The following is a 22,067-nucleotide window of genomic DNA, read 5'->3' as shown; positions in this document are numbered from 1 at the left end:
TTGTGGTTAGTAATATTTGGTCATAGTGAGGATTAAAAGATTTAGAAAAACTGTCCAATGTAAAGAGAAACAAAAGGGGTTGGGGATTTATTTATTTATTTAGGGTTTTCTGTTTTCTTCTTTTAGTAGATTTTTACTGAAAAAATAAAGAAATTAAAGAAAACAGAAACTAGCATTAAAACATGCACAGTTTACTTCATTCAGCAAGTGCCTGAAGAAAATAAAACGATGTCCCAGCACAAAAGGCACATGTTCGTTTTGCAGTCAAACCTCCTGAATAATAAAAGCATAGAACTTGATGAAATAATTGCAGTGGGGTGTTCTGTAAATTCTCTAGTTCCTGCAGAGTCCTGAATATTGTGGAAGAAAGTAGCAGAAAACAGAGGACAACTCCGAGGCCGTCACTCTCAAAAGAAACTCGGTTCCCACCTGCTCTCCTACTCGTCTGGTGTTTCCCATGGGAGAGGTGGAAGCCCCATCAGATGAGAATCGAACAGGGCTTTAGCGAGTGAGGTGGCAAATAAGGAAAAGGGACTACGTTCCTGTCATTTTCTGTTGCTATGAACCTTCTCTTCAAGACTACATCAGGCGTGATGCAGAATATACCCAATAGGGCCCTTGTGAGGATAAAGGAATTGAATATGGCAAAGTGGTGCAATGGGAGCCATATATAAATACTAAGATAAATACAGATTTGATAAATTACTAGCAAAGGCACTGGAGGGAACAATACAAGATGATGCAGTCAGGCTTTTTTATCTCTAACTCTCATGACCCTGTGAGAAGACATGGCTTTCCAGAACTCTGCACCTGAGGCAAGATGTTTTAGTCATTTTATAAATAATTACCCCTTGAGACCTCTCAGATTCTAGAATAATAAAATGTAGCTGTAGGTCTTTGAGTGTGCTGGTATACGGATGTCCGTTTCAGAATATAAAAAGACACAACAGGTCCACGTTTCTTAGCTCTGATTGCCAGTGCTAATGTGTGTAAATGTACTGAGAAAGCGCAGCATCTGTACAAACTTACCTTCTTGGCTGCACCTCGTGCCCAGCGCTGCAAGGGTTTACTCCGAAGGCTTCCAGCATGGTGGAAGGAGAGACACGCAAGTCTTACGGATTTGCAGCGGAGACGGATACTATAGAACTGAGGATTTGTCCCAGCTCTCTGTGCTGAGCAACTGTTTACTTTAGCTCTACATATTCCAGCACCTAAAAGCTAATTTAAAAGCAAAGATTTCAAGCAACTCATGAAAGGACAATAGTCATTTCTGCTCCTGACATCCTTGTTTCTCAGAGCTGTTAAGCAAAGGGATAATTTGCTGCAGAGAAAGTATAGTAAATAGAATACATTTTTACAGGAATGTGCTTATTAAGGAATATCTCTGTAAGGATGCATAAATGCATGCACTCTCTGAGAAAATGCCATCTTATATGAGTTCTTACAATGGTTCATATTCACGTCTTGTAACTTAGCGCCTTCTTAACGGTCTTTTTTGTATCTTCTACAAGATGTTTTGTCTTGCATCACTTTGCCTGACAGAAATATTACTTACACTAAAATCCTTAATGTGAGATGTCCTATAAAGAAGTTGTTTCATTTAATAACATTCATTGTATTAGTTCCCCCTAAAGTAATCACTTTGATGAGAACACACTCTGTGTTCCTTTATTTGATCTGGGAATAAAATTATCTTGTCTTTACTTCAGTATCTCCTCCTTATTTTTTCTAGAATAAATAAACATGAAGCTGTCACTGCAGAGCAGGCACTGCCTCTCCCTGTTACAAACCTTTTGATTTCTGCGTTGAGAGAATTTTTCTGCACAATGATCCTTTCAGAATGTGCTTGAAGCGCTACATTTTCTTGCTTTCTTGTTTCCCATGTAGATACATGAGTAATGACAGAGAGTTCCTGCTGTCCCACTAGATTATATGTCCTATGGAGTTTTCTATCCTTCTTATAGAACTGATCAGATTATTTATCACGACGAGATTACTTAATGTATCAGGCACTAATTTTAGTGCAATTGTTATTAGAGCAAACCAAGCCACCAGTTGCAAGATTTGAGCCCTTTTATCCCAGTAAAACACACTGCACCCCTCTGTTCCATGAAGCCTTACTTAAAGGGCTTGATTTATGCACTCTTCACCTACACAGCTGTCACTAGCTGCAAACCTCCTGTTGTGTAGCTGAGTCCTCAGAGCTGTCCCCTAGACTTTGGTGAGGCCACAACTTCAGTTTTTCTGAAAGTCTTTGTAAGACAGAGGCTTCATTGCAAAATCTTTATGGTATGAGCTTTTCTTCTGCAGTGAAAAGACATTGAGGTATATCTACTTTCATTTTCATGAAGTAAAGGTTTGGGTAATTAATCTTTACCCAAGTATTTGGGTTAATCAAGTGCTGAGGGATGTTAACGATGGTGATTGCCCACTGTTTTTTCAGGCCAATGAAACAGCCGCTGCAGTCAGCCTTAGGCCGCACGTAACGTCACCTCAACCTCTTTCAGTGTAGAAGGAACGTAGGCTGGAGAATAATGCTGACAACTTATATAGCTACATGGGGGTTTTATTATTATTTGGAGGATCAAACCATAAAACTACGCTAAATCTTGTCACTTCCTCCAGATGGTTATGCTACTGCCTGCCACATTCACCAAGGGGCTGCAATATCTGCTGCATGAATACTGGAGATCCTGGCCTAGAATGCGGTGGTTTCTTGGCAGTGCTAGCCCAAAGAAGACAAGTCAAAAAGAAAAAAAAAATTAAATCCAAATACTGTGGAAGAAATGTGTCTGTCACAGACAGATTATTATCTCTTCTAGAGCATGGTGATATCGCTTTGAATCCCAGCTCAGTATTACATCCACTCGCCTCCATTCCTCTCTAACCGTGGGCTTTCAAAAAAGCTGTGAACACGGATCACTGTTTGAGTGCTATATACACTTAATGTTCTAAACATCAACAAAATTCTCTATTAGAAAAAATAGGAAATCCTGGGTTTATTTCCTACAAGGGAGTCTAACAAATTGTGAGATGTAAATGTTGTATGCTTTTCATTCTTTGGGGACATCAGTAAGGAACACCGATTTGCGTGGTTCTGAAAGTCCAGACTGGTGATCTTTTTGAGACACCACCAAGGTTTCAGGGGATGTATTCAAATGAAATGTTATTCTTTGCAGGTTTCCTTCTAGCTTAGAAGACACCAAGCTCCTTTTTGCAACGTGTTATGCTGGTGACCGGATAGTTCTAGGGGCTAATGAGGAGAGATAAAATGACAGTGAACCCAGTGACCGTTTCACATCTAATCCAGGTAAGTATTGTTCATTTGATCTTTAATCTAGTATCTAATCGAAGTAGGTGTTGTTCATTTAGTCTTTAATCTGGTAGCTATCTGATAAAGGCATATGAGAAATGAGTTGTCTGTGTCACTGCAATTTGCCAGAGAGTTGTAAGAAATCATCTTCCAAACTGATGTATTTATTTGGTAGCACCTGTGAAGAAGCTAGCGGCCCAACAGGAACTGAACCCTTGTCATCATTAGTCAAAGGACTGACACACTCAAAGGAAGAGAATAAATATGATGGGCTTTTTTCTGGCTTTCTTGCCTAAAGACCAGCACTTCTTTGTTCAAATAACATCTGAGAGCTTAGTTAAGCAGTGGAAAACTGGTGGCTTTACTGAGCAAAGAGAAATGCAGATGCTAGATACCTTCAGAGAAGATGGAAATGCATTTATCACCCATGTGCAGAGCACCTGAGACCAATTTCAAGCCCTGGGAAAAACAAAATACCAGATCCTCTACCACCTCCCCCCCCGTTGTCGAGGGACACAATGCAACTGCAAGGTAAGGGTAAGTGGGCCCTAAGATCAGGTTTTTCATTTATCATAAAGAGAACATTTAGTTTTACTTACCTCTAGCTGATTTTCATCACTGTAGAGAGGTTCACTGCTGGGAAACCGTCAAGCACTCTTCTCACCCCACATGAGACTTTGGTGTTTATTTCAGCTGGAATCTTTTGTTGTGTAGTTCAGAGGCCTGTATGTCCATTTCCCTCTTAAAACTGGAAAAGGAGGGTTCACAACTCGATATGTTTCTTCAGTGCCTTAGGAGGCTTTCAGGACCCTGCCGTGTGCACCGCCAGGACCCATATTTGGTGCCCGAGCCCCACGCACTGTCACCAGAGCCCCACCAAAGCCAGCCCCCCACCCACCAGCCCCCCACTGCCCCACAGGGCAGCTTCACCCCGGCTGCAAACTTCCCCAGGACTGAAAATACAGCTAAGTGTCGACAGCTCTCTTCGGCTTGGTAGCCCCAAATCATCCAACTCTGCTGAGGGGAGGGCTTTCTTTTTGTTTGTTTGTTTTCTTTCCTAATTCCCTTTAAGTTAGACAAACTGTAAGTGGATTAATATCAACAAAGAGCAAGCAACCTGTGTAGTATAGGAGCGAACATTATAGACTAGGAGCTGAGGGACAGAGCTCAAAAGGCGGTGATTCAGCAGCCAGTCAGAATCACCAACTAAATTTTTCTTTACTTACTTTAGGGTTTTTAGTGCCCTCTGGAAGGACATCAACAAGATTTAGACACAAGCATATCACTACTGTAATGAACACTGACAAAAAAATTGAGGAACTGGAACAGGAGATGCATTTGCAATACTCCTTCTTTGGGAATTACTACCATAATTACACCAGTTTAGAAAGCAATACCTTTGTAAGTGCTTTTACCCCATCACGTATCACACTAGGGATTCTAGCATTTTAATGACCTTGGTGGCTAAATTGTACAATATCTATTATAGTATGAAATTGAGAATTTTTGGCCCCACTGAGGCCATAGAAAATCTCCTACTGGCTTTGTTGGAACCAGCAAAATCCGTCCTAATTTTCCAGGTGTGACCAGCTCCAGTCACAGAATGGGCTTATATTTTCCTCATACTCTTAACATGCAAGCGAACTGATACTCTTCATATGCATATACTACAAATGCCCTGAATTTTATTTCACAAAAGATGTTATGACATGGAATACACTGTTTCTTCATGAAACATGCACCTTTTAATAGCAGTTACTGAAAGGGTGATATATACATCCCTATTTCTCCTGTCACCAAATAAAATGAAATTCATAGACCTGCTCTTAGCTAACATGATGCACGTTTTATGGCTAAATAAGGCCTTGAAAATGAAAATCTTCTGCCCTTCTCATGAGGTATATAGATACAAATTAAATGAGCAAGTTACATTAAGGCACCTACAAACCTTGAAAAGGGTGTATTTGCTTGTTCATTCTTCCTAAAGATAATAAACTCACCTGTCAAACATCTTCTAGAGAGCAAGCCAAGGAAAGCAAATGCTGCCCTGCCTTAGCTTCCTTTATATGTTTTCAGTTTTCTGAAAATGGGGATATCTTCTGGAGATCGGACTGTAAGAGATTGATAGATACTTTAGGATCAGACCGCACCTGAAAAGGTAATAATTGATCCCTGGCCACTCCATGAACCACCATCTAGCGTGTGGTGCAATTTCAGAAGTAAATCAGAATAAATAGTTGAAAAACTAAAAGAGGTAAAAAAAACAAGCTCACTTTTCTTCAGCTTTAGAAAATATATGTTGTGTTAGAAAAGGTGTTAACTGACAACATGTTTTAACTGACATGGTGATAAATACGACCAAGCACTAACGTTTTCTCCAATATGCAAACTGCTTTTGCAAGAGCCTGGAGAGATTCCCACCGGTCTCTGCAGGATTTGGCTTGAGCTCCTCTGCAGGAATTAGTTTGTGCCAGTGGAGGTAAATAGCCCCTTGCGGATGCTGCCGCTGCCGTGGAGGTATTTATTTTTATAATAACTTGTTGGCTGGTGCAGAGACGGGAAGTCACAACCACAGCTCCTGCATGCAAAACTCCACAAGTTTCAACCTTATCGTTTAGAGCCCTTTGCAAGGATCAAAATGGCAAGAGCTATAAACTCGGGGGCCTGGCCGCCAAACACCTCCTGCACCCTGACAGCCACTTGCCGTGCTTCTGGGAGCAGCTTCCTCCCAGCAGGCAAAGCCGACCCCTTGGACCACAGGGTAGTACAGGCTGAGGGCATCAGAAGATCGCGGGATTTTTCTGACTCATAGCAGAGCCAGTAAAACGCACTTCTTATGGAGGAGCCTCCCTCACTAGTCACAATTTCCAGTGGTTGCTCACACCACGTTACCATTCAGCGATCCTTTCTCTAGCTTGGCTCCTCGGCACCTCCTGGCTAACAGAGCCCAGCGCCATTTGAGGAGCTCTTCTAGCCTCCAAAATTGTCACCAAATTTCTCTGTTCTGACTTTCAAAGCAAGTAGAAAAACAGGAGAGAAGCACAGCTTTCTATCCACCACGTCGAAGGAAAGAAGGGCAGGATAGTCACTGGCTACATTTCATTACTCAAAGAAGAAATGAGATTATCCTCCTTCCCTTGCCAGACTCCAGCACTTGAAGAAAACTGAAATGGAAATAAGACTGAAAGGGCCTTTGATAATGACACAGCACTTTCTCATCACGTGCACTCTTTTATCAGCACTTACAGGCATTTGAGCACAGAGTGGAGCCCTGTAGAATTGGCTGGTTTTCACATTTTAAGGATTGTTTTCCTACTTATTTCCTGTTTTCTTACCAGCAGCCCCAACGACATCCAGAACCTAGATAATAATTGCTTGGTATCTCTGCCAGCTTTGTTTAAACTCCCTTTTCTACTCTTTAAACAAGATTGGAGCTCCACTTATTCCCCTTCTGATACATAACTTAAGCAAAACTTGACTTGAGGCCAACAATATCTTAAAAAGGAGACAGAAATCTTGGTCAGAATAGGAAACAGGTAATTCTGCTGCTGTTGCAAGTGCTGGAACATAGGCTTAGCATTTGCTAATAACTTTCTCCAGCTGCCAGTTACTTGTTCAAAATGAAACACATATACTGCAGGGGAAAGAAGGCTGATGTGTTTCTGAGTTAAAAGAAATGTTGTCAAACATCTGGGTGCCACCTGGTAGCCTTAACCAAAATTTTTCCCTCCTCCCAGCTGTTGCTTGCCTTGCTATGCATCCGTTGGTTGCCCCGTCCACTCCCGCTCTGGTTGCGTTGCAGTGGTTGTGCACCTATAGCACGACGCCAGGATCTGTAGGCTTCACTTCATTTTCACCGAGTCCAAACTCCCATTGGAGCTCACCTGGGGAAGCAGTCAGAAAAAGTGACCGAGAGCCTCAAAACGCAGTTCGGAGCATCGGAGTCCTCTGGGATCCAGGAGGAACCGAACCCCTTCTGCAGCACGTAACCTCCATGGAAAATCATGAGCCCCCTGAATATCCACCCAGCCGAACAGGAAAGCCTATGTTAGTGTTGGACAGCTGTAACACCTTCATGATTTGTGAACAGAAAACATCAAAGGCCACTGAATCTCAGAGTCCTAGCTCCCTCTCCTGGCAGAGCACTGTAGTGGTAACAGAAACGGGGGCTGTGCGGGGTGCTCCCCCCGGGACAAAGAGGCCTGACCTCCGAGCTGCAGCTCCGCAAAGCGGGGTGCCGAGGAACCGGGCCCCCAGCGAGCAGTGGCTCCTCTCCGCGAGGAGCCCGGCGGTAGTAGCGCAGATATAGCTCTACCAGCAGATTAATGCAGGATTAGCAAAGGCAAAATCTATTCTAGTGAAGAACATCTGCGACATAGCTTTAGCTGCATAAGAAATATGTACTTCAGCACAGATAAAACTTCATTGCTGCGCATTATCTGCAGTCCTTAAGGTCGGGGGTAGTGCAATTTATTCTCTAATGCTTTGATACTAGGCTGACTCATGTGCAACTGTGCCGTGACTCCTTTCCAACACCACAGCCTTCCTCTGTTTGCTGTTTTCTGTAAACTCCGAGCCCACAGAGTGCTTCCCCGGACTGTAACTTACTCCTCGAGAAACACACATCTACCTGGCTGGGTATGAACTTGTCACTCCAGTGAGTAATGTACAACACAAGGGCTCTCGCTGGTAGTCTCCAGCCCTCCAGAAGCATATGTTGCATTGCCATATGTGAAGGCACAGCTTATCGCCCCTACATCCCGAGAAGCATCCACGGCATCCCTGCTTAGTAAAACACCCGCTGGCACCAGGTCCTTGGGTGTGCCATCTGTGGCAGCACCAGAGGTGGAAGCGTGACATCTTGGCCCAGGGCTGAGCCAGGGTCCTTCAGAGAATGAGCTGGCTCCTACAGTTGCAAAAGTCTGCGGGGGCTCACGCCGGGCCACCGAGAGCAACCCGACCTGCAAGTGCTCCACGGCACTGCAGCACCGGCTCCTTCCACGGCATGGTGGGAGCCCAACTCAGCACTGCCACTGCTGTAGAGAGGTTCATCTAGTTTGGCCATCTCAGCTGTTGTCCATGAGCAGCTGGGGTTGGGTACACCAACAGTTTAGCTCTGTAGTGTTTTTGCTTCAGTTATTTGGTGTTTCCACACCAAGGGTGGCTGAAGTCAACCGAAAGCTTCCCTAGTAAGTGGGTGGGCTTGGCCTGCCAGGGGCAGGACCTGTTAGCATCAGCCCTTCTCCGTTCCTGCTGCTTCTGTGGAGAAAGTGGAAACGGGGTTTCCTGTACAAGTCCAACATCAGCTCTCTTAGCTGTTCACAGTGGTCTTTTTTTAGAGGATGATTTGAGGGCTTTTTCAGTTTTTGGCAATGGATTTATAGCTCTTGTTTACGAGGAGCAGGAGGCAGCTCACAGATGTGCATGCTGCTTTCTGTTGTGATTGTGTTTTCTTCTAGGTTTCGCGCCAGTGCAGTTTTCCCAGGCGATGGTCCTCTGCAGGTCAGTGGCTTGCTTCAGGAGACCACTCCGCTCTCCAGCACTGACTACAGCTCCTGCTTAAATGGCAAGGCCTTAAGTATGCTCTTACAGGTTCGTAAAACAAAGCTAAAGCTGCACAGAAGGCATTTAGTCAAGCTGAGACTGCGGCTCATAAAACATCTCATTATAAGTTAACCATCCTGGTCGTAGGAGAGTTGCTGTGTATTAGTCAGAATTAAATTATTGTTTCTTCCTCAGGGAGAGAAACGGAGATACTGAAGAAGAGAAAGACAAAGGGGAAAGTGTTGTTCTGGGGATTGCATAGATCTCAAAACTTCGCTACAAGATTTTACCAGCACACTCATCAATTTCATGTTAGATATCGTAAGTGACTTATCTTTGCATTACTATAATGCAAAATTTTCTCAGAGAAACGAAGGTCCCTCTCCTGCAAATGCTCACACATTTCCTTAGTCAGCTTCATTCCTGCACGCATCACTAGGCTGTGGTTGTATGCTGTCCTGCAAAGTGCGAGGTTATTAGTCGCTCAAAACTCACTTCAGTTAAAGACGCTATAAGAAAAGGTAAGACTTTCTGTGAACTGAAAACTAGTGGTTTCATTTTCTTCCATACCTCTCTTCAGTATTCTGTCCCTAGCAGCTATTATGTTCCTGTGATACAACCAGAGCTCAATATTAATAGACTATATTCTGGAATATGTCTCACAACCGATCATTAAGTGTTGGCACTTATTCCCAGCTTACGCAGCATTACTAATGTTAACCGATTCTATCTAGTTATGTTTGTTCAGTCTGTTTTTCAGACCGAGGATATATTTACAGACACCTGAAGATGCTCCTGATTTTTCTCATAACATTATCTTTTAAAGCTATACCTCCTTTTCTCACTTTGTACTTGTTTTCTTGAAGTATAGAAAGAATATCTACATAGTTGAAGTTCTGCTTCCCCACAGTTCAGGCTTTGGTCCCTTGTCTAATAGTCTGTCTTGCAACACAGTGAGCACTGAAAGAAGGGGATGTTACACCTAATGCATTTTTCATTTTTGTTTACCTATTTTCATCTGCTCTCCAACCAGAGTAGGTAAGCCATCTTAAATTTGAGAAATAGTTTGTGGTCTCAGGTGGAGAAAGGGAAGATGAGTCAGTAAGGGCAAAAGTTTCCAACACTGAAGAGCAGTGGATGAAGTGGTGGCGTCAGTCCTTCTGACCAGCAGCGATCCCAGGCTGAATTCCTCCTCTGGACCTGAAAGTCTGCCTTTGCTGAGTCAACAGGGCTTGCTCTCACCACCATTACGCGTGTACGAAGCCCTGGTCACATCCCTGGCTACGCAGGCGGTTTATGTCAATATACGAGGTGATTGATAGGTGTTTTGTAGGCATGAGAACAGCGAGCAGACAACTCACTAAGCTTTGTAAGTGATCATAAAAGGATGTGGGAAAGTTCTCTGTCAATTGGGGTCCTTAAAGTGGAGCTGGTCGTCTCTCAGAAAGGCACAGTCCAATTCAGCTAGAAGTGGTTAGAGCTGATACCGAAATTATGGGGCAAAATGATTGTATGGCTGCTTCTATCCTTTAGGCCAGATTAGATGCTGGTCTCCTTCAACCTCCCGTTATTTTACCCGAGGAGGGTGGTATGTATGCCCGTAGGCACACATGGTAGACTGTAACTCAGTACTGACTCCGGGTTTTTTTGGTTTTGCAGAGCTGTGCCTCTCTGGGTAGAGCGGTCATTCTGCCTCCCAAGTACCTGTTCAGGAAGAGATCTTAAAACACATAGTTTCATGTAAAAAAAAAAAAAAAGCAGTCTTTTGCCTCCAGCAGCAGCTGATCTAGTAGGAGAGAGCTGCTCACACCTTGACCGGTTTGGCCACACAGCTTGCTCGGTAAGGACAGACCAGCATGCTTATACTGGTGCCAGGAATATTGCTACTGATTGTGCTCACTGAACCATGTTATATCAGCTGCATCCGTGTCAGAGGAGCATGTCCAAGGCGAGTTACGGCTAACAAGGCCCTGTTTGAGGGAAAAAATAAGACCACAGTGAGATTTATGACGATTTCAAGGTCAGAATAAGCAGTACGAACAGATGAGCCCCAAAGAATGGTAAGGTGCTCTTTACATACAAATATTTCCAGTGACAGAAAAAAAAAAAAAGAGAGAGAAAAAAATCAGAAAATGAGAGAGTGAACTATAACAAACAGTTCTCCTAAGCAGAGAGAACTTCCTTTCTGAGTTTCCCATGGGATTCAGCTGAATGGGGGAAGATAAAAAAAAGGAAGAGCAGAAAGTGCTTGCAACACAGAACAAACCTTGAGTGCCAAGAACATGCTCCAGATTTTTTAAAGATGCCTGGCTCTTATCTCAGCCCTGATTCATCACAGTTTACTCCCAGAATTACTCAGAATTCAAGGACCTTGCTCCTATGGGGTTAATGGGTTACGTTCAGCATTGAAACCCACGACACAAATAGCTGTTTAATTATTCAGTCCGGACTGGTTTTAGTGGTTAATGGAAATAAAAATAGCAACAGCAACAATTACATTGTTTTATATTTTGTAGGTGAAATGATTATTTTTTTCCTTTTAACTGCATAATGCAGGACCTTGCACAGGGAGGAGGGGGCCCGTGCAGAGGAGGGGTTGAGCTGCTTGTGACACAAAAGATTAGCGTGCCCGTGACTGAAGAGGAGAAAAAGGAAAACACCGACATAAAAGTGACAGTAGAGGTGAAGAACTGTGGTGAATATGTAATGCACCACTGAAAAGATGCAGGGGAAAACACACCAAACTGAAAGTCTTATCATAGCTATCCTGCTACTCCAAAGCAGGAAATAATTTGAAGGGAAGAAGCTGCCCTTCTCCTTGGCTCATGTCACATGTTCATAAACACAGGCAAGAAAAATGCTAAAGTGATACCATTACCATAATTAGCATCTTTGGTCAAAAAATGTGGCGGTGGTTTTCCACCGTGCATTTTGTTCAGGCAGCCATTGCGGCTGGTACCAACCGGGAGCCAACAGCACGTACTGCCGCTGCTCCAGGAGCAAGCGCAGTAAGTCAAAGCACATTGTAAACACAGGAGCACCTAGAGGTATTATCCAGCGCCCCTCTTACAATGAATTTGTGGGTAACCAACCAAAGATACAGCGTCAAACCAGTGCTGGCAAACATATGCCACTCCACTAGCAAACAAAGCCAATTTAGCATCAGTAGGTCTAAATGTAGGGTTTCTGCTAAGGGTCAGCAACAGCATTTCATTACTTGAGCCCTGTTTTGAAAGCGTGCTGTGGCAGTAGGGTGGAAATAGGCCAAAGAAACAAACAAACAGGAGCATTTTAAGCCCAAATCATCACCAAATGCAGCACTGCTGTGCAAAGGGGATGTCAAATTAGGGTAATCATTCCCAAGCCTCATCAGCTTCCAGTCTTGCTGCGGCTGCCCAGGGGATGGGCTATGGACAGGGCTCTGCTGGCCGGAGGAGGCTGTAAATCCCTGGTTTAACAGGTATCTATTCGGGTTTGGATAAAGCTTAAAGCAAAGCAGGTTAAATGGTTTCCTCAGCTGATGAAAACTAGCAGTCCCGGTCACTAGTCTCTTGCCTTCTCACTCTGATTTGCTGTGGTAACTGGCCTGCCTCAGTAGAAGCGGGGGGGGTTAGGTCAAAACATATTTTTTACTTTAAAAAACTTCTAAAAAAATCCTTTTCACCTGTGAAGTACACAAGCCAGAGCTATTTAAAAGGCTATGTTTGGGTTCAAATTCTGATTCATCTCCAGTTTTCTATCCCTTCCTCTGTTCCCCCTCATTACATCATTGAAAAAGAGGGGAGCAAAAAGGAAAAAAAAGTAATGGGAAAAAAATGCTAAAATAACCATATATTGGTTTTCATCTTTTTTCTAAATATTTGGGAAAGTTGGGATTATTTCTTGAAATTTCTCAAACCCAGGAAAAAAATTTTAACTGTATGCCTTGCTTTTTTCACCGTGGTATTTCCTACTGCTCACCGAGCAGATGAAGGGTAATATTTGGATAACCTGGGAATAAGAGGATGGTGGTGTGTTCTTTGTAGAATTAACATACAGGGCGCATTGTCACCCTCGTATTGAAGGAGCGCTAGGGTGTGAGTGTTTCGTGTTCGGCACCGAAGATTATGGGTTACTGCCTGCGTGGCATTAGGTGTAAGGGTTTGTTCTGCAGGTGACAGTGGAGGAAAGGGAGTGCTTGTGTCGCAGGTGGAAAAGGATTGCCGTGCAAATGATGCTCAAGGAGAAGGATCAGACCACGTATAACATGGGGAAGGGAGATCATCATACATATGTCATGGAAGGAGCAGGGCAGTGTGACACAGGGCGGCAAGGATTCTTTGGAAGTCAGCAAGAAAATAAAAAAAGAGAAGAGGGACTACAATTGTGCAAGGGTGGCTGGAAGACAAGGTTTCCTATGGGCAAAAATAAGAAAGAAAGAAAGAGATGGCACTATTCCTAAGTAAAAAAGTACAGTTTATTCTATCACAGAGCACCTAAACTTTTTTCAGACAAAACAGGGCGCTGTGCCACTCATGAGTTTAAAGGAATACATGATTTTCACACATACTTTGAGCAATAATTAAATAATGGTATCTCAGAAAGATATTTTGTCATCTTAATATCAACTCCCCTACAGATAAGGAGTTGGCTCCCTCTTAGCCTTTTTTTTCCTTATCCCTCCAGTAAGTAATTGCCTCACAAATCCTCCTCAAGAAATCAGAATATTGTTCCCAGAGATGCAGAGTAGACCAGAGGTGAGACTGGGTGCAGCAGGCAAGCGCTGCAGGTCTTAGTTAGGAATCCCAGTCTCCCAGCTCCAAGATAGATGGCTCGTATCTGCATAGGAATAGAGAAGCAGTGCAAGCCTAAGCAGATGATTTTTTTGTTGTTTTTTTTTTTTCCTTAAACAAAAGAAAAATTAAAAATATCCTGCTCCATAAGAAATATATGTATGGCACAAAAGGGGTTTCACTTTCCTTGCGATATCAGGGAGAGGTGGTTCAGACATCCATGCAAGTAGAGATTTACATCTCCACGTTGCAGTGGCCACCAAACCCCCAGCTTCAGCTGTGCTTTTGTAAGACTTTATAGGTAAGGGCACATGTTAGGGCTGTGGTGTGGTGCACTGCGTTGGCTTTGTATCACGGGAAGGGAAGGTAACGTGAAAATGGGAATTATTTCTACCGTTATTATGTCAGTTTCTGGTTTGAGGCTTCCCAGTTATTTGGGGATTTTTTTGTTTTCACATGATGACGCTGACATCCAGTTAGTCATAACAAGTCACTCTCAAACGCAGTGCAACACTTTGTACCAGGAACTGCATTTCAGAGAAGGTGAAGCCGGGGTCAAACGCATTCCTGTTAATTGTACCGACTGCAGGAGAGTTATTCCGTGATTGAATTTGCTCTCTGATGTTAAAGGGGGTAGCTGCTAATTGCTTTTAAGGAGGACCCAGAAAAATGGCTGGGGGCTGGACAGTAACTCCCTGCCCAAGCCCAACAGGCGCAGGCTCACGTGCACACACGCAAGATAAGCTCTGCTAATCTTTTGGGGGAGTGCGGTATGCGAGGAGGATGTGCGGGTCAAACTATGCGAGGGCTTGGAGGGGATGAACACGAACAACCGGTGATGGAAAATGAGTTTCCATACGTTCATTCATTTTCTACGGTTGGTACTGACTGCGTAGAAGAAATCTACCAGATTGAGCTGATTTCCTCAAAACTGCCACTGGCACAGCGGCATGGCCACCAGCTTATTTCTGCGGTGTTCCTACAGTGCTCTGACCGTCCTCGGTCTCCACGAAACCTACATCTACTATTACCATGATCCCACCAGGCAGCGTATAGGTTGCCCTCCTGATCTGACCTTTTCTCACAGTTTTACTGTTTATCCAATCTGTAAGATCTCTTTGAGCTGAAAATTTCACAGAACAAGGAGAGCCACACAAGCTCTAGTTTGTGCAAAATATCACAGAGGAGACCTGGCTTATTAATGTGCAATGTCAAAAGGACAGCCAAACTCTGCTCCTCCACTCTAATTTATGTCAGAGTGAGCATCAGTTCATGATCCTGTTGTAATTATTTCCTTTTTTTTCACTTTTGCCAAAAATCTTTGCCCCCCAAACCTTTCCTACTCAGATGTTCAAGTTCTGAAAATTGCCTGGAAGGGCATCTTGTATTCTAAATATTTCCGTTGGCTGAGTCGTCCTGCACCTTGCTGCTGACAGGAGCGCAGCCCTGCAGAGGAAGGGGAATTGTCTGGAGTTCGGCAAGGCTGGGCAGCTTCCTACATGAGGAATTATATGGGGGAGATCTAGGAGGATGGCTTTGCTGAACTTCCTCAAGCTTGGGCTGAAAACTGTGAACTAAGAAATTAGACAGATTTTGCAACAACCTGAGAGTACTTGGTTTGCAGAGCTCTTACTAGTGGCCACCTTAGGAGATGAAGAAATCTACAGTTTATCTTGTTTTAAGAATTATTCTATCCCTCTAGGAAAGAAACAGAGCCTGTAAATAAGATTTCAGCTGACAGAAGTTTTATTCTGAGTTCTTTGGGAGGATGTAGCGAAGCTGTCAGACTGACTGTCTGCATTGAGCTCCATCTGTCATTTTCCTTTGCCTGCTGTTTCTTACCACTGGGTGCAGGCTCCCATTTGAAGCCCTTGGCTTTTGAGAGGGTGCAGCTCCTAATGCTCAGGTAAACTGCTGCAAGAACGCTGCTTTCAATATGCTTTTGCTGAAATAGACCATGAAGGAGGGAGGAAATGGCCCTAACAATTGAAATTTAGCAGGTCTGGCTCACTGCTCAGCAAAGTCGATGGGAGACTTTCCATTGGCCTCAAAAGGAAGGGAATTGGGCATAAGGACCAACACAAGCAGTGTAATTCTCTTGTATGCAAAGGAAAAGATAGACAGCTAAGAATTGGGTTCTGAATGATACATGCCAAATTTGAAACATGCTTGTAACAGGTAAAGGTTACCTGAAAGTGACTTAAATAAGATCGGCTTCTAAAACTTTCTTACAAAGGCTCCGCAAAATACCCCAGTATTTCGGCTGCCATTTGCCCCACCAGAGTGTGGCGGGGCTCAGGCTTCAGCGCGTTTCCCAGGAGGGAGGCAGTGACTGCGGGGAAAGTTTTGCTCTGGACTCTGGAGAAACTCGAAGTTTTGACCTCAAGCTTGTCTAGTTTAGAATGAGTCAATGTTGACTTGAATCTGATATCTATAAGCAAAATCAACCTAATCCTCTCGAACGAAAAATGTGATCACCAACCGCATGCAAACAGCGTCAACGCTGCCTTACAAGCAGAGCGACAGACTACCCGAGGTGCCGTTTCTGGTGTTACTGCAGGGCGCCCAGGACTGGGGGAAAGTGCCTGGCACTGGCCCCATAGAGGCTGTGGTTTGAGGGTGGGAATAATTTAGCTTATCATTAGGTCCACCGTTTACCAAGACTTCTTCCCCAGGTAGAAACAGCAAAGACAAGCAGCAGTATGCCTGCTTTTCTGTTAGGTAAATGCCTAACAAGGTGTGTTTGCTTGCAAAGGAACCCAGCGTGACCTGGTGGTCTGGTGGCACAGAGTTCCTCCCAGATTTTGCTCTACCCGCAGGCTGGTATTTTGCAACGCAAGGTTTCATTTCAGACCCACTGCTCAGAAAGACATTTGAAAGCAAGGCAGAGGGAAATAATTTCCTCGTTAACTCACCTGTGTTGCGAGGGATTCTGTTTTCTCTGTTAAAGATGATGAAATTGCTAACCCCAACAGCTCCCTGCCCTTCATTTAGGGATTAGTGACTTCATCAACACAAGCAGAACAAACACAGAGCGCTGAACTTGGATCTGGCAAGTTTAAAGCCTCCTAGTCTGAGATGAGAAAGCAGGGAAATGCTCAAGCAGTGACAGTATTTGAGCCTTTTAATGAATGAAGGGACCTACAAGCTAGCGATAAAGGCTTGGGAGCCAGTCGGCCAAGCCCATCCCCGGTGTAAACCTGGTATTCTTCCAATTCAAACAACAGAAAAGGGGCAAACAAGACAAATCCTTGGTAGCAAATGTGATTAGATGAAGCAAACAGTAAAGACTCCCCTGTAACTGCAGTTCATAACGCAATTAGTTTCTTAACAGCTTCACCATTCAGACGGCCTCTTCCCTGGCGCAGTGCCACGCCAGCCAAATAAATCAGCTTTACATACACTACTGTCAGTCAGAACTGCAGCTCCAGACCTCCGCAGCTAAACTGGAAGGATCAGTTGAAAAAGAGAAGAAAGAGAGGCTTGAATAGGTAGGTGGGAACAGGGCAATGAGGAAAGGCGGCTGTAGCCAGCTAGGACGGGGCTAGTACCTGGAGGTACCCAAGAGCCCCTGCAGAATAGACGGGCTTGCCAAAAGCAGTTTGTAAGCGAAGGCCCTCGTATCTCTGGCCCCGTTGTTGACATTAAATGGGATCGTTTGGAATAATGGTGAAGTAGAATGCATATTTAATTAGCGAAATCAATGAACCCAAATGATTGGGAGGGGCCAAATCATTAAGACCCGGCTCCTGCTGCCCCCGCTCAGCAGTGTTTCAGCCCGCCGGCGTGCGGGCGCGTCTGGTGCGCGGCACGTCGCAGCAAAGCAGGGCTCACTTTTGCGGTTGCTTTTTGCACGTGGAAGTGCTGTGGAGGGACCGGTGAGCAGGCTGCACTCTCACGTGACAGCTGCTATTGTCAGAAATGAGAGCAAGCGCTAGGAAAAAAAAAGCGATGGCTCCGCACCGGGGCAAACCCGAAACTGTCAGGCTCTGGGGTCAGTCACAAACGGGCACGGTCGCAACGCGCGGCCTCATTGGGCCCTTAAAAAAAGCAGGATAAAAGAACAATCTTGATAATTTTTTTTTTTCACAGCAGCATTGCTTTTGGAAGCTGGCTGAAAGTTGTTTGACAGAATCCTTTTTGCCTGTAAACATAATTTTGTCAAAAAAAAATTTACCACTGTGTATGACAATTACAGGGGGGGGGGAAATCACAGTGGAGGTTTTCCTGACATGTTTTGGGGTTTTTTTCAGTATTGCCATCTCTGTGTTTGTTTTGTCTCATGTGATTTTAGAAAGTGTAGAGCAGAAAAATGGAAGTAAAAATCAGCACCTAACATCTGAGTGAGTCAAAGCAAACAATGCCAACGTTTCATTACACCGGGCGTTCTCACTTTTATTTTCTTTTGGGTTTTTTATAGACTGAAATAAAAAGAAAAAAAAAGTTTTTTCTTGGACAACTCTGTTACTTAGTGCTCAGGGAACTCTAGGAAAATGTCCCCTGACTTCATACAAGCAGATTTAAAATGGGGGCCGGGTTATTTTAGGTGCTTACAGACAGGGAAGCAGAGTTGACATTTTCTGTAAAATATGCAAGAGCTAGCTGACAAAAACATCAAGTTTTGCATTAAGAAACCTTGTAAGTCAGTTTGGTTTGTGGTTGTGGGGTTGGGGCGGGGGAGGTATGAAAATTACCCAATAAAATGCATCACAAAAACAGCGTGCTGATCTGAAACAAGAAAAGAAATTATTTAAATTCTTTGGAAAAGCTTGACTAGGTACCGTGCCTCACAGCTCCCCTAGAACACTGTGGAAAGGAAGGAATTTTCTTGCAACAACATTTTGGGATTAGCCAAGCTATTTTGCCCAAGGCATGAGTTAAGGTACTGTCTTATTTAACACAATTCGTGTTACTGTTTGCATAAGAAATCATACTCTGCAACTATTTCTAGCGTAATATCACTGAAGTCAGTGAGTTTACACCAAGGATGACTTTGCCCTCATCCTGTTTTTTTCACTTTATTTATTTGCCTAGGAAACCAGAATTGCCCCCACTTACTTATTTATCAGGTCTAAAACTTTGGCACCACTTTGGAAAAGTATTAGAAGGTGATTGTGAGAGTTCCTGCTCAAGTTGATACCTGTCAACCTAAAGCAGTGCAACAGTCGTGATCATTTCAATTGATACTTCTGGATGAAATGATCTGGCCTGCAAGCCAGCTGAATTAAATATAAAAAGTAGCATTTGCATATTAATACCGAATTTCTCCACTTGAATCCCTGCAGTGGAACTACCATTGACTCATAATCCAGATTCTGAGGTACTTCTGGTAGTACGAAGACTTTGTAGCCTGTGTTTGGCTTCTGTGGGAACGGCTTGTGGCTTTCTGAAGGCAAGACACTCACCCTGTCTTGTGGCAGTCTTTGCTTCTTTATCTAAAACAAAGGGGTGTGGGTTTCTGACATGTGGAAGAGAAAAGATATTGGTCTACAAATAAATCTAAAGCCTTACAAAGACACTTTTCAGTATTCCTAAGATGTTGTTAAATTCATCTGTCATCAGATCTAAAGGTATTTTAGGATATGTTTAATTTACTGGAAGAAATGGACCTACCCTTTAAAACTGAGCCAGCGTTCTGTGTAATGCTGATGATTTCCAAGTTACAGCTGATAAAAATATAGTTGAAAATTATTTTTAAATTCTTAGCTGTATTTATGTTCTTCCTTGTTATTATAAATTCTCATATTTTGACATGTTTTAACCAGCGATGCTGAAACTGAATCCACAGAGAGTTAGGACTTTTCACAACAGTCCCAACTCAGAATCCATCGAGCCTCATGGGGTTTTGGGTTTGGGTTCCTTTTTCCCTCCCTGTACATACCTAGAAAGCAAAGATATTCATCACAAGAACCAACCATAGAGACAAAGACTTCAATCTTATTTACAACAGTATAAATCAAAGTAACTTCACCGAGGCCAAGGGAGTTACTCTGGGTTTATGCTTATCAGTGTAACAAATATAAAGCATGAATTAGTGCCAGTTAGGATGTTGTTCGGTTGTTTTTCCATTGAAAACAAGACGAAAGTTTTTTCATTTGCAATAAAAAATTTTCTATTGTTTTTACATGCATCTTCAGTGAAATGTATATTAAGTTTTGAACAGAATTCCCACTCTCTATGTGTGCTGGTTTTGGCTGGGATAGAGTTAATTTTCTTCACAGTAGCCAGTACGGGGCTGTGGTTTGGATTTGTGCTGAAATCAGTGTGGATAACCCAGGGATGTCTCCATTCCTGCCAAGCAGGGCTTGCACAGAGCCAAGGCCTTTCCTGCCCCTCACCCCACCCCACCAGCGAGGGGCTGGGGGGGCACAAGGGGCTGGGAGGGGACACGGCCGGGACAGTGACCCCAGCTGACCCCAGGGATGTCCCACACCACACGGCGCCATGCTCAGCACATACAGCTGGGGGAAGGAAGGGGGAAGGGGGACGCTGGGAGGGATGGCGTTTGCCATCCCCAGCCACCGTTAGGCGTGACGGAGCCCTGCTCTCCTGGGGATGGCTGAGCCCCCCCTGCCCGTGGGGAGGGGGAAGGGATTCCTCGGTTTGCTGTGCTCGTGTGCGCGGCTTCTGCTTTACCTGTTAGACTGGCTTTATCTCAGCCCAGGAGATTTCACACTCTCACCCTTCCGATTCCCTCCCCCGAGCGGCTGCGCGGGGCTGAGCTGCTGGCTGGGGTTAAACCACCACACTATGAAAAAATTGAATTTTATATTTCTACAAAGAATTCCAGCTACCTGAAAGCTATTTTCTTCAGGCAAACTGCTCTGATGGAAATTTTCTGGCCTGCTGTAAGCCTAACTCGTAACTCATACAAATAAGACGCCGCTCAGCAGATGCTCAGGAAAGAGCAAGCCAGTGAGCAAGCACGCATGCATCCCCGTGCGGTAACACTTGAGGTTCTTGGTGTCGAAAACAGGAAGGACGGGGCAGTAGCTAAGGTGGTATGAGAGCTATGAGAGTAATGGGAATTTAGTTCAGTACTGCACCTAGGTTTTGTTTCCAGGAAAATAAAGCCATACCAAATTTCATTTCAGATTAAATACACCAGTACTATGTTGACTCCTAAGGACACCTTCCTGAGCAGCCCTTACCCTGGCTGTTGTGAAGTCTAGCTCCTTTTTAAGTGGAAAATGAAAATTTTTAGCACTAGAAAATGTTGAACTGCATAGCTGTAACTATTCATGAAGTTTGAACTGAATTTTGTAGATCTGAAACCACTTTTCCCAGTGAATAAGCTGATTGCATGAGAAAAACTTGAATCCAAGGAAGGCTCAGAAACCTCGGCTGAGGATCCGGCTCGCTCTGTCACTGAGGATGTGTCGTCTAGGCCAGACCTTCACAGGAATATGGCTCCTAGAAAAGCAGTATTTTGAAGAACTCAGCCACAGTGTCTCTGTATTAATTCTGTAATTCTATCATTGGATAAATATAGGAAGGACTGGTTGAATTAAGGTATCTGCACAAATCTAAAGAGCACGGCCAAGACCTGATGCAGTGCTTTCTTCACTGGAAGTGAATTTCCACATAGACAAACACAGGATTTCCTGCAGAATACTAAAACCCCTTCTATTCCCGGGTCATGTCTAATTCCCCTCCTGTTTTCTAGGTGCGAGGCCCAACACCGCACAGCGCTGGATCCTCCCCTCCTTTGTAGCCCTGCTTTGTGAGCCGCTGAGGACCGGCAGCATTCCCCACGGCGGGCCGCCGTCTATCGAGGGAGATGGATGGGCTCTGCTCCCAGCCGCTCCCAATGCTCCCGCCTCGCCGGGAAACGGCCAGACCCGCTGAATTTCAGCCATTGAGCCCTTCCCCTCCCTCCTTTCCTCTCTCCCGCTTTCTTTCCCGCGTGGCCTGAGGGTTCGCCTGGCTGAGGGGCTGCCTTGCTGTGGGCAGGCTTTGACTGCAGCTCCCGGTGCTGGGGGGAGAAGTGGGCGCAGCGAGGGCTGCGGGCTGGGCTGAGTTTGCAGCGCCGGCTTTCCGCGAATGAAAGTCGTCACAATAAACATAAATAATTTTAAAACCCCAAGCGGCTGTAGCTGCTGTCGGAGCCATTCCATAGTAGCCGAGTGCATCTGCTTTTTCTCACCTCCAAAGCGAATCAATACGGCTTTAAATGATTTCCCTGATGCCTGGATTTCTTGCCTTGCGCTGCTGTTAGCCCAGCCACGCTACTGCCTGGTCATTCCTACCTCGCCTTTTCAGTCTCTCTCCCCTAGCTGCTTCTCGTTGCCTTCTCTTATAATACGTACAAAATGCTCACTGGAGCAGCTCGGTGTTGCTCCTGTGTCATTTCCTCTCACACACACATTTGCCGTCACTTGCAGCCACACAGACTCTCACCACAGTGCCCTAACGCGTACGGTGCCTGGCTGCGTCGC

General features: G+C 44.4%; 1 long non-coding RNA gene across 1 annotated transcript in view; it reads left to right on the top strand.

Annotated features, from left to right (window-relative positions):
- LOC135315621 (uncharacterized) overlaps positions 1–21,653 on the top strand; it is a 256,515-nt gene extending 234,862 nt beyond the window's left edge. Inside the window, exons 3-6 of the long non-coding RNA XR_010375106.1 lie at positions 3,180–3,310; positions 8,773–8,905; positions 9,053–9,178; positions 21,296–21,653. This is a non-coding gene — a long non-coding RNA (uncharacterized LOC135315621). The remainder of the gene's footprint in view (positions 1–3,179; positions 3,311–8,772; positions 8,906–9,052; positions 9,179–21,295) is intronic.
- Positions 21,654–22,067: the final 414 nt, after the last annotated feature.

The sequence above is a fragment of the Phalacrocorax carbo genome, chromosome 13 (genome assembly GCF_963921805.1).
Source record: "Phalacrocorax carbo chromosome 13, bPhaCar2.1, whole genome shotgun sequence".
Classification (NCBI taxonomy): domain Eukaryota; kingdom Metazoa; phylum Chordata; class Aves; order Suliformes; family Phalacrocoracidae; genus Phalacrocorax; species Phalacrocorax carbo.
Note: the sequence above shows the minus strand (reverse complement) of the source record. Positions and strands in the feature narration are given on the sequence as shown.